The sequence below is a fragment of the Dermacentor albipictus genome, chromosome 1, assembly GCF_038994185.2.
Source record: "Dermacentor albipictus isolate Rhodes 1998 colony chromosome 1, USDA_Dalb.pri_finalv2, whole genome shotgun sequence".
Classification (NCBI taxonomy): domain Eukaryota; kingdom Metazoa; phylum Arthropoda; class Arachnida; order Ixodida; family Ixodidae; genus Dermacentor; species Dermacentor albipictus.
In genome coordinates this window covers 304579326-304591699 of record NC_091821.1, presented here as the reverse complement: position 1 = coordinate 304591699, position 12374 = coordinate 304579326, and the positions used below count along the sequence as shown (strand labels likewise).

The following is a 12374-nucleotide window of genomic DNA, read 5'->3' as shown; positions in this document are numbered from 1 at the left end:
CATGATTTAGCAGGAGCTTTGGATAAGGATTTTTGTGTTGACCGTTTGTTTTTAGATATTAAGAAGCCGTTCGATGTTGATCCTGACTCTTTACTTATAGAAAAATTACAAAAGTATTATAAACACTTGATCATATCATATCCAAGCACCTGTCGACATTGCTTGAACAAAACGAGATAATTGACAACCGTCAGCATGGCTTTCGCCCGGGTATGTCTACCATTACTAAGCTACTTGAAAGTATTCATGAGTTTACGTTGGCCATCGACAAGTCCAGTCAAATTGATATGATATTTTAAGACTTCGAGAAAGCTTTTGACCACGTGTGTCATTCTAAACTGCTCTCAAAATTAAGACCAATACTCAAGATTGATTCGTTACTTGCATGGTTTGCAGGCTACTTATCCGACAGGTTCCAGGCAGTCACCGTTGGCCCCACGACTTCTAAACCTGCCCCTGTACAATCTGGGATCCCTCAGGGCTCTGTACTAATGCCCTTACTGTTCTTGATTTTTATAAATGATTTGGTTAGGGATCTTTCTGCACTATATATAAATAAATCCGCACTCCGGCAGATCAGGATATATTAAACAACGCGTTAAATTGCATACAGACATGGTGTTTCACGTGGCAAATGAGTATTAACATTAAGAAAAGAGTGGCAATGCAAGTAACGCGTAAGGTTCAATCCTTTAAGTTCATTTACGTCCTCAATGGCACCAGTCTATCTGAAGTATAGAGTTACAAGTACCTAGGACCACTAATTACTCATAATCTTCGTTGAAATAATCACGTGACTTACATAATGTTTACGCAGATCTTTAGGTACATCAATGACAGAACTTAAGCTCTTGGCCTGCAAAACTTATGTAAGACCGATCCTCGAATACGCCGCAGTAGTGTGGGACCCCCATACAAAAGCTAACATTCAAGAACTCGAGAAAGTACAGAGGAAATCGGTCAGATTGATTTATAACTCTTATAGTTGGAAAACATCCCCTACAGCCCTCTTACAGACAGCCAATTTTGGGAGCTTGGAGACAAGGCGGTATCGTGATAGACTAAAACTCTTCTGTTTACTGTATCGTGATAAATTAGGAATAGATAAGAACTTATACTTTCAACCATTATTGCAACGGCAAACTCAATCCGTCCTCTCCAGGAAAGTCGGTGAATATTTTGCCAAAACGAATGCTTTTAAATACTCGTTCTTCCCGCGTACAATCCGTAATTGGAACGGCCTGCCCACTGAGGTGGTCGAAAGCCCTACTATTTCGTATTTCATGTGCGCGCTTGACCGTTTGCGATAAGTAATTGCCTTCCGTTTATCAAGCGTCTTTTCTTCATACATTTTATATGTGCGTTCGTTCTGAGCTGTAAGATCGAATACTCTCTCTGTTATGCGCAGTACCGAGTGCTGTCATCCGCAGCGTTGGGATGCTGTTATGCGGAATCTTTGTATCCTTGTATTGTTTCACTTGTATTCTTTCTTGCTTTATATATATGAGCTGCCATATCGAATGCTCACTTTGTTATGCGCAGTACGGAGTGCTGTTACACGCAATGTTAGGATGGTGCTGATACGAAATTTTTGTACCCTTTGTATTCATTTATTCTTGTATTGTTTTATATATACCCACTCCTGCTCAAGGCCTGACACTCAGGCCGGCAGTATGTCAAAAGCGTGGCAGTTTGGGCGAGTTGGTATGTCATGACTGTTTTAGGCTTGTAGCGCAGTTCGGAAGAGGAAAGCGCTCACTCTGTTTTCCATTCCCTTTCATTACCCCTACCTCCTTCCTTTCTTGCTCTTCCGAGCTGCGCTACAAGCCTAAAACCTGCAGTATGTATCAAATAAATAAACAGTACGGTTGTTAACTGGATAAAATAATGCCTGAATTTAAGAAAACAGGAAGTTGTGCCTAATAGCAAAACATCCCGTGAAGTATAATGTGTCCTTTGGCAGGCCCCAAGGATCAGTCATAGGACCACTTTTATTTCTAATCTATATAAATATTTGCTCCGGAATTTCATCGCAAGTCAGGCTATTTGCCGATGATTGTGTTTTGTAGAGGACTATTCATACCACCCATGACTGCAATGTTTAACAATACGACCTCTACAAGGTAAATGAGTGGTCCGGCAATTGGCACATGCCCATTAAATTAAAAAAAAACGTTCATATGCGTTTTTCGAGGAAAATAGCAACTCATGACTTCTGTTACGCTTTAAATACAGCCATGATATTATCGGTTCAGGAGCACAAACACCTCCGCGTTTATTTAACACCTGTTCTTTCTTGGAGCCGTCACATTGATCATATCATTACTAAAGCATGTCGCGTTCTTGGTTTCCTGCGCAGAAATGCAAAAAAAGTTGCCACTGGATACAAACCTATCACTGTACGAGTGAAGTGTCGTATCTGTTTTAGATTATGCTTGTTCTGTGTGGGATCCGTGGTCGGCACGTGACGTGAATAGTTTAGAAAGAATTCAAAGCATAGCTGTTCGTTTTGTTTATTCAAATTACACCAGGAATTTCAGTGTTCCAAGAGCAAAAGAAAGCCTCGCTTGGGGACAACTACAGGAACGCAGGAAATATCTCAGAATGAAACTCTTTCCTAAGATATTCCACTCTCGAACAGGAATAGATCCCGGAAACTATTTTTCCAAGCCTAATTACGTTTATCAACTGCTGGACCATGAAAATAAGGTTAAAGAAATAGCCTGCAAAACTGAAGCGTTTAGAATGACATTTTTCCCCAGAACCGTAAGCCAATCGAACAAGCTACCATGCGATGTCGCAAACAATTATCTCAATTGATGCATTTCCAAACTCTATACGCCCACTGAACTAAAATAGTGTTTTTCTGTGTAGGTGCGAGCATTAAAGTGTTGCGGGCCCATTATTCGTTTTGCCTGCTTTGTTTATTGGTTCTTTGTTTACTACTCACCCCCCCCCCCCCTCCCGCTGTAATGATCACGTGCGCTGTCGGTATTGTGATGAATAAAAAACAAATAGCCGATATTCGTGGACGATCTTTTGGTCGTCTCTGGTAGAAGTCCGTGTTCCGGGGGAAGCTGCTGTAGCCGCCAGCTTTCTCGATGTTCCGGGACGACGTTGGTGTTGTCTTTGTGATCCGGGCTACGATTACGGCTTGTCGCGGGCGTCCGGTACATGAAATTAAAGCACCTCCACCCCATGTCACGTAGCAGTGGCGGTGAAGAAGGCACCACAACTGTGATTAACGAAACTATCCTTTTATTGGGCGATATTGTGCCCTTAAAAGCAGGCTACACTCAAAGAACAACGATAGCGGCGGACACACATGGTGATCGTCGAAAATCTGATCAGCGGGTCAAGCGCGTCGGCTTTCATACATCAGTCGTCGAATGTTCCAGAGTAATTGCTGGGACCGGCGTGTCTTCCACAAAGTTCTACACTATTCGCGTCGCGCATACATGCAATCAGATTACACAAGGTTCGGTGACAGAAAGCGAATGGAACCATCGATAACATTCCAGAAAACTTCCGATACATGCAGGCGCGTCCTGCGCTGTGTGATAACATTGGTTAGCTGGTGTCAAGCGTTGACCCGGAAAGGATAAACAAGTGCACGTGTGAATATATATATATATATATATATATATATATATATATATATATATATATATATATATATATATATATATATATATATATATATGTATATAAGTATCGTGCGGAAAGCTGTTCGGGCCCCAGCCCACCTTTACCCCTCCCTCCCTCCTTTCCGGAGACAGATGAAAAAGTTCCACCTATAGTTGTTTATGCACAGGCGTACGCAACGTCCAGACATTTTTTTCGGAGCTCGGAAACTAACCCACTGTGCGAGCTAGCTTTGGAATGCGCGCGAGCAAAGGCATGGCCACTTCAACGATGGACGTGCTTAAACTCGGGTGCACCCAACCCAACAATGAACGTCGCAACCCTGCACGGAGCAGCAGGGGAGAAGGGTACCGAGGTATCCCAGACCACGCGTCGCATTTTTTACTATTTGCCACCACTCGTGATTTGCTTCAAATATCCTGAATTACTGACGAAATGCTGAAAAAAACATGCCGGTTTGCGCATACGGTCAGCGTCGCAACAGAGACCAGCTGATATGAGCGGCCACGCTTCGCAAACAAGTCTCAGTGCTGCTTTTGGTAGCAGGTTCTCGCTTTCCGGTCGCTGTCGCCAGACAGTACGAAGAGTAGTCCGTTTCATGTAAATATACGGGCAGAAGTGAGTACACTGAACTCGAAAGCCCGAAATCAGTGTCATATCAGCCTAGCGTGCCCGGGCCGTTAGTTCAGACCGACAGGTAATGGGCATACATGCACGAACGCCCCAGCTGCAGGTATGGTCTCTGTAGAACAAAACGGGCGCCGGCTTTATCTCGACACACACTGCTGGGAAGGTATGACGATTATGCATTTCAACTTCAGAAGTACGCTTCCGTTATTCAGCATCTATAAAAGCGATGTTGCCACTGCAATGGCGGTGCAATGTTTTCGCTGAGCGACCGATTTCACGAAGAATGGCCGAAAAATAGTCTGCAGACTGGTTTTATCGGTGTCAGCATAACGAAACCCTCTCACACATCGGTGACTCGCTGTCTTCAGTCGCGTCGGCGGCGTTGTCAGCCTAATGTGACAGAGAGCATGACAGTATGCCTCTCGGTGACCAAGTCTGCTGACTAGTCACCTTGGGCGGCTTGCGCGAACATTTATTAACAAAAACAATAATGAATTTAAGAACGCATTTTAATATGTTCCATAGACAAAGCCCAGACCACACAAAAAACAATAAGCTTTGTTTACGTGACAGAACCACTTTCTGATGATGAGACACGCCGTAGTGGAGGACTCCGGAAATTTCGACCACCTGGGGTCTTTACCGCGCACCACGATCTAATTACACAGGTGTTATCGCATATTGCGCCTATCGGAATGCGGCCGCCGTGGCCGGGATTCGATCCCGCGACCTCGTGCTCAGGAGCCCGAACACCATAGCCACTCAGCAACCACGACGAGAGCCTAGTCCGCACAACTGTGCGTTCTTAAATTCGGTATTACTTTCGGTAATAAATGTTCGTGCAAGCCGCCCCGATCATCTGCGTCGTTGTCTTGTTCTCTTGTCAGCGTCAGTTTTACGTAGGCCTCTTGTGAACGGGCCTTCAGCAAACACCAGCTAGCCCAACAAGTTCTGTATAGGAATAGGAGGAGGCCGGCAGAGTGTAACATCCTGGGCAGTGTGGCTCAAAATAGCGGGTGGAAACTTTCGATTGTGCTTCGCGTCTGATCCTCGCGATACGGATCGATTCTTTCAGGATAGCGGTGTTTCCCTGGCAACCGTATTGCACCTGGAAGGAAGTTGGCGGAGGATAAAAACAAACGGTGCGATAAGCCATTGCAGTGAAAGAAACATAAATGGAGCCCGTCCGAAAAGAGAGCTATAGTTCGAGGAATGCCATCGCCGGCTGCTTTCTGCGAAAAACCGGTGGCGCAGGCGGGTTTGTTCCTTCCTGCCTTTGTTTATTTGGGTTACTTTCTTTTTAGAACTTTCTCAACCTCGGTTCAATTGTGTAGCCTTTCTTTTACTCAGTCGCAACGTGCTCTTTCCCAAAGGGCCCGTCACTACGTTGGGTCATCTTGAGCTGACCAGTCCACTGCATACAGTGCGCCCCAAGTGCCACATGCGCCGCGGAAGGAGCTGAAATATGAAGACGAATGCCGTCTGCCATTCTCCTCGCGGGCGCCGTGCTCCCAGCCGGAGAGTCAACGTATATCGCACAAGTGCGCCTACGTACATGGCAGTGCTGTGATGTCGCTTATAGTGACATTACTCGAGGCAACATCACGTATTTGTTTAATTTGTTGCTCCAATATACGAATTAAACTTTAGACAAATAAAGGATCATTACTTGCAGTCTCAGTGTACCCCACCTACCGGCGAAACACACCATTTCAAGTGCCGAAGCAAAGGTTCTTGTTCTAGACGACTTGAGCACAGCGTTACAAAGCTACCTAGAGTGTACACAGACGGCTCGGTGTGTGCAGAAATAGCTGCGCTGAAGAATTCTGCATGCTCTCCCTTGATGTACAAAAAAAGGACAGTTGTCACAAACAAGCACGATTTGATCAATACCCTGAGCTCAGTTAGGTATCGGGATTTAGTAAATGTGACTGGTGCACCAGAGCAAGCAACGCAAGAATGAAATTTGAGATTGCTTTCCAGAAAAAGCAAATAAAAAGTAATAAATCAGCCGAGCGATTTCCTAACCGTTCTTAACCCACGATATGCCACCAGCATGTTGTCACAGCGGACACGACCACATATTTAAAGAGTCATGCGGAACGTTTAAGAGGCGTGAGCAGACAGCGAGCCCAACGAGTATAGGCGACACAAACGAGCGGGCACTGACTGGTTCGGCAACGCATTCTTGTCCTTTGTCTCTTCACGTTGTTCACCACGATCCGAAACGAACTAGCCCTGCCACAAGCCGCAACACAATCTCTGAGAACAAATTCTTCTCTGCTTTCAACACAACGCAGTCTTCGTCGGGTACAGTGTTGCTGCTGTGCCTTCCAAAATAGATACACCGCTACCACCACCCTCAGAGACTGCGCAGCGCACAAGGCACCGTACAAATTGTTAAACGCGAGTGTTGCGTGATGGCTTAGTGGTGGACGCATCCACTGCACAGGAGCTGCATCCCCGGTTGGCCGAGGTCTGTCGAGGCGGTGGCCTCGCGGCGACGACGGCGGCAAGCCTACGGACGGACGCAGTACAAAAAAAAATAATGTGAAGGTTTGAGGAACTTTTGTAGCAAATTAAAATTGTAGCCCCGTTTATTCATTTGTTTGGAAGCGCAGCTGTTAGCCTCCAGTTGGTCGTAATGTTTTCATGTCCACGTGCGCGGTGTTCACACATAAATGTCGGCGGATACGGGAGAGTGTGAAGAAGCGGGAAACACAGTGCGCTGCGTCTCCAAACGAAATCGCATAACGTCATCAGGTGACATCATAACTTGACGAAGACGTCATAGCGTGGCGTCAAGTTTGATGTGATGACGTCATCAGATGACGTCATCAGGCGATAACTTCACATGACGATGCCGTTATTCTCGTACTTTTGACTGACAACCCGAAGCTATCATGTGTGCTGCTTGTGCGTAAGTTCTACTATACGAATTTTCTGACGCAATTTACTTTGAGAAATTCACTTAATTCAATGATGCAGTTCCGCCTGGCGGAGAGCCTATAGCAGAATGACGATGTATGTTGCACTCATGCACATGTGCATGCGCACGTGACGTACGTCGATTGTGGTGGTGGTGCTTGTGTAACGTCGGCAGTACAGCTTCGCTGTACATCCAGTTTCACAGGTTGGAATGGAGGATATTTTTTATGTCTGTCTGTCCCGCAGCGCTCGATACAACCGGGCCAATGAAATGAACCTCCGCGCACGTCTCTGCTTACCGCTGTGTCTCTGCGCAGTCTACAGCGTCTGAGGAGGCCGAGGAGACAGAGCCGGTGAACAGTCCGAATAACGGAAGAAGCTGGTCAACTAAAATGAAAGCAATAAAAGGCAAGTGAGAGCCCTACAGCAGAGAAAAAACTGGACATATAGGCTCAGTATAGTCCAAGCTTGACGTGAACAGGAAGAGGAGGGTGAGGAAAAATAGAACTTCCTTCAGTGCTCGAAGGAAAGCAGAGCTAGTGAAAGGGCGAAATGTTTGCGGAGTGAGGACTAATGATGCGCGTTTCGCCGCCTTGTCTACGACGAGAGCGAGCGCGGAGTGGATAGGGGGTTTTGGACTTCGGCTAAGAATCTAGGACACATGACGTGGTCCGAAGGCGTGGGTCATTAATTTGGAGACTCAACCCACAAAAGAGATTAGCCTGCTCGCTGCAACGCCTCGCTGTGCGTGTGTGTTGTATAGGAGGAATAAAGGAGGAGGAGCAAGGCGATGCGAGAGGCTGGAACAAGAGGACGCGCCGAGCGTGCACCGCTGGCGTTGCCCGTTGTCGCAGGAGAAGAGCAGAGCACAGGCGAGAAATGAGCGAAAGAACGATGGAAAACAGCGAGCGGAGGCGCGTCGACGGACGCAGTGAGGCGGCGTTTGCTGTTCCTTCGCTGGCATAATAAGTAAGCACGGTGGCGAAAACAACTAGAACAGGCATCGCGCCTCCATGGCGGAGACGTGGGACGAACGGTGCGAGGAACAGCCTGGACGGGAAGATGGACAGAAAGTAGGGAGACAAGTAAAGAAAAGGAACACCTAATAGACGGAAGTGGTTGCTCAGGCAAAAAAAAAAATAGATACTATGCGTGACGCGTCACGAACGAAAGGGAAGAGGTCATCATGGTGGTGCAGTTTGGTTTCAGCCAGTTGCAGTGGAGACAGGGCACGTGTACAAGCAGGGCCTGGGAGGAGGGTGTGTTTTGTAAAACATAGGGTGGAGTGAGATGAATGGTACCGGCCGCAGCGTCCGAACTTCAGGGCAATGAAATGTGGCAACGGCACTAGTCATGAAAGCACGAAAAGATTGTGCTAGCCAGGGAAGTAGTGGGCCTTCTGACGCTAATATATTTCGGGTGCTGTTGCACGCTTCCATCCACAAAGGATGAGGAAAGCGGACAAAAGGTATAATTTCCAAAACACTATAAAGGAGGCATAAACAATACAATGAGCATCCCGTGGTCCGTTTTCTAGCGTTAGAAGAGTGGCTCTAGAAATCGGGTATCCAAAGGAGCTTCTGTATCGCAATTTTCCACTCATTCGTTCGTCGTTTTCTGCTTATATATCTACATATATATATATATATATACATATATGTACTATATATATATATATATATATATATATATATATATATATATATATATATATATATATGTATATATATATATATAAACGAAGGCCGTGCCACGGCCGAGCATTAAACCATTAAAAATGCAATTTTCGTAAGCGTGCTCCTTCGTTTATTCGCCTACCTATCTACCGGACCTACAGAACTTTTCTCTTTATATATATATATATATATATATATATATACATATATATATATATATATATATATATATATATATATATATATATATATATATATATATATATATATATATATATATATATATAGGTGTGTGTGTGTGTGTGTGCCGACAATTGTGCCGACAGTTTGTATCTATGTCGTGAACAATAGGTTTCACGTTGCGATTATTTGAACGAGACATCTATGCCTTATTCGCTGCTCTTACCTTGCTTGCCTCAGTAGGTATTAGTCTGTCATATCAATTATTTGGAGACATGTCTCCAGAATTTCTATTCTTGTATGCTTCATAGTTAATTTTACCTGCTTATATTCTGCTACAATCAGTTTTGTTTTTCATTTAGATTACGTATATTAAAATGATCAATTTTTTTATACTATGTAAACATTTGTTGTGCTTTATATTGTGAATCTGTTATATTAGTAAGTACCAACATTCATTGTAATTGCGACACCTTTGCTTTAATTGTTCCGGTGGAAGAATTGTAGAAGGAAACTAGCATGCTGCCGATGTAATGGTCTTCAGGGACCCACTCAAGCTGCCTGTGGATTTCAAGACAGGACACAAAGGCGGAACCACACACTGTTGGAGTTGAGGACGATCCCACCACTGGCATCCAGTTGTTGGATCTTGCAGTTGGGTGCGAGGTTGAGGAGGACGTTGAGATGAAAACTGGAGGTTTATTTACAATATTTACGGTGAGAGTACTATGAAATTAACAGTCATAAAGTCATTACGGGCCGGCGGCAACTCGGACGCTGCGGCCCATGGCATGAAGCTCGAAAGAGATGAATGAAGGAATGCTCTCTTGCTGCTCCCGGTCTCTGGATTTTAACCCCTTCGGTGTCTCGAAGTCACGTCACGTTCGGCCAATCGGCGAGCACGCTGAGGTGATTCCATTTTCGGCCAATCGGCGAGCCCACTCAGGTGTCGTCATTTTCGGCCACAGGTAGGCACCCATGCGATTGTGTCACACCCGGCGCAGAGGGTCACCCCTTGGACTCCAATTGTACGAGGGCTTACTTCTCTCTGCGGTATTGCCTTGCTGGCTTGCAAGCGCAGTCACAATAGGCGGAAGGGGGCGACGTTTCATTGCTGCAAAGCAACTTTGCTCGGGACCTGCGTTACCTGGAACCGTGCCAGGCCCCCGCTACACTTTAGGGAAGAGTCAAGCAGTGAATAACTCCACCTGCGGCGCACGTGGTGGGGCACGCCAACTCATTTGCACGTGCCGCGCTTAGGGAACGGGGTAGATGTGCTTCTGCGCTCCTTAATTAGCTGTAGCGCGATTCGATGTGGGCTGGTGAACTTGAAGGGGGCTCAGGAAAAGGTCCCGTATCTAAGAACGCATACTGCGCTAGCAACGTGAAGAGCTGTTCTTTCTGTGATAATGAAGCAACTAGCCCGTCATTTATTACTTGCAAACCTGTAAAGTCAATCTGACCGCACCTAGCCTATTGTGATGCTGTGATCAATAGTATGGCCCCGTGAGCATGTTCTTTGTGACCGGCCAGTCCGCTTTCGATTTATAATTCACGCTGTTGTTTCGAAGGCAAGCAGCTTAAATTCTTATTGTCAATATAGCAGCGAACGTGTGCCAGCAAAAGCTTGCCTGGTCGCAGAAGCGATGCATGAAGCAATGATCGTGCAGATATAGCGCGTCGCTGGCATCAAGACAATGCGCTGCCACCGAGGAAAGGAAGATAACAAAAGTGAACAGCTTGGTAGCTGCTCACGGAGCCGTGCGAGTGGTAACAGTGCAATCGTGACGAAATCCGGGGCGGCGGTATTGAGGGCTGAGGCATCGGTGTCTCGAAGTAACGCCACGTTTCTTTCTTCATTTCTTTTTTATATATATAGGAAGTTCAAACTCGGGCTCAACTCCGGCGCGGCCTACTCAAATAGATGCAAAACGCCGAACTGCTTTTGCTAGATAACCCCTGGACCGATTTTACTCAAATTTGCCGGATTCTAAAGAGAAACGTAAATTCTAGTGACTTTCGAAGCGGACTTTCCATTTAGGGCCTGAATGTTGTTAGAAGAATTTTAGAGATTCGTAAGTGCGAAAAAGATAGGAGCACGAAGTTTACAAATTAATAGCTCCGAATCAAGAGTGTATATCACGGTTCTGTAAACAGCATCCATTAGATCGATCAAAGCGGACAAATTCGATATGTCAATTTATATGTTGCGTGAATTCGTTACGTTGTGTACAAGGGTTCTGCAAGAACTGTATTTCCATATTACTAATTTTCTTTTGAGATTCATGTGTGATATATTAATTTTGTCCGCTTTAGATGTGCTGTAAGATGCAATGCACAGAATTGTGATATCATTTTTCATTGCCGAAAGACAGAGTTATAAACTTGATGGTTTCTTTGTCCGAAAATTTGCGATATTTGTCGATTTTCCCTAAACAAATGATGACCTAAATTAAATATTCGAAACCAACAGTCACTAGATTTTATGTTTTCCTTAAAATGCAACAAACCTTGTCGAATTTGGTGCAGTGGTTGCCGAGAAAAACGAATTCACCTTTTACAGAGGTTTAGATAAAATCACCGGAACTAAAGTGTCCTCTTAAGGGCTACTTTCTGCACTATCGTGTCCGCGTGTAGAACAAATCCCGAAGAGAGTACAATGCCGGACTCACCCACGGCGGCGGTGAAGCAGGCGGGAAGCAGTCCCCATGCATGGGCCGATCCCGAAGATAGTGCAATGGGTGGGCCGACCCGCGGCGGAGGTGCAGTTCCCCATTAAAAGGCCCACATACACAGCTTTGCTGGTCATCTTCCTTCACAGAGTGGAAGGGCACCGAGATTTTTTTCTTATCCGCGTTCGTCCCGCATGCGTCTGCGATGAAAACAAGAAGCAGGTATGCATGGAAAATCTAAGATGGCGGCTGCAGGTGGTAGCGCAGAAGTTAGCATGCCCAGCCCCTGCACGTACTTATATCTGCATTGACATGGGTTCGTGCTAGTGATAGCGACCCAAGCTCTCCTTTATCTAAGGATGTGGTTAGGATGCCCAGCCACTGAATGCAAATTGCAGCAGTTACAAGTGGTGGAATCCCGCTGGGGCTGATTGTGAAGAAAGCTTCCTTTCTCTGTCCGCTCTCGCGATGGTGAAGCTAAAAATGAGGAGGAGGCCTCACGGACACAACGTTGATCGCCACTATAACACAATGGATGGACGACCTGCGGAAAGGGCAAGGCACGCAAACTTTCTAGCACTTCTCTTGTACTATACTAAAGCGCTACAATGGCTAGTATGCCCTGATGGGTATATTGTTGACC

The 12374-nt window shown here is 45.6% G+C and overlaps 1 long non-coding RNA gene across 1 annotated transcript in view; it reads right to left on the bottom strand.

Moving 5' to 3' along the window:
• LOC135907232 (uncharacterized) overlaps positions 1 to 12374 on the bottom strand; it is a 185663-nt gene that overhangs the window by 93073 nt on the left and 80216 nt on the right. The window contains exon 2 of the long non-coding RNA XR_010565942.2: positions 11732 to 11931. This is a non-coding gene — a long non-coding RNA (uncharacterized lncRNA). The remainder of the gene's footprint in view (positions 1 to 11731; positions 11932 to 12374) is intronic.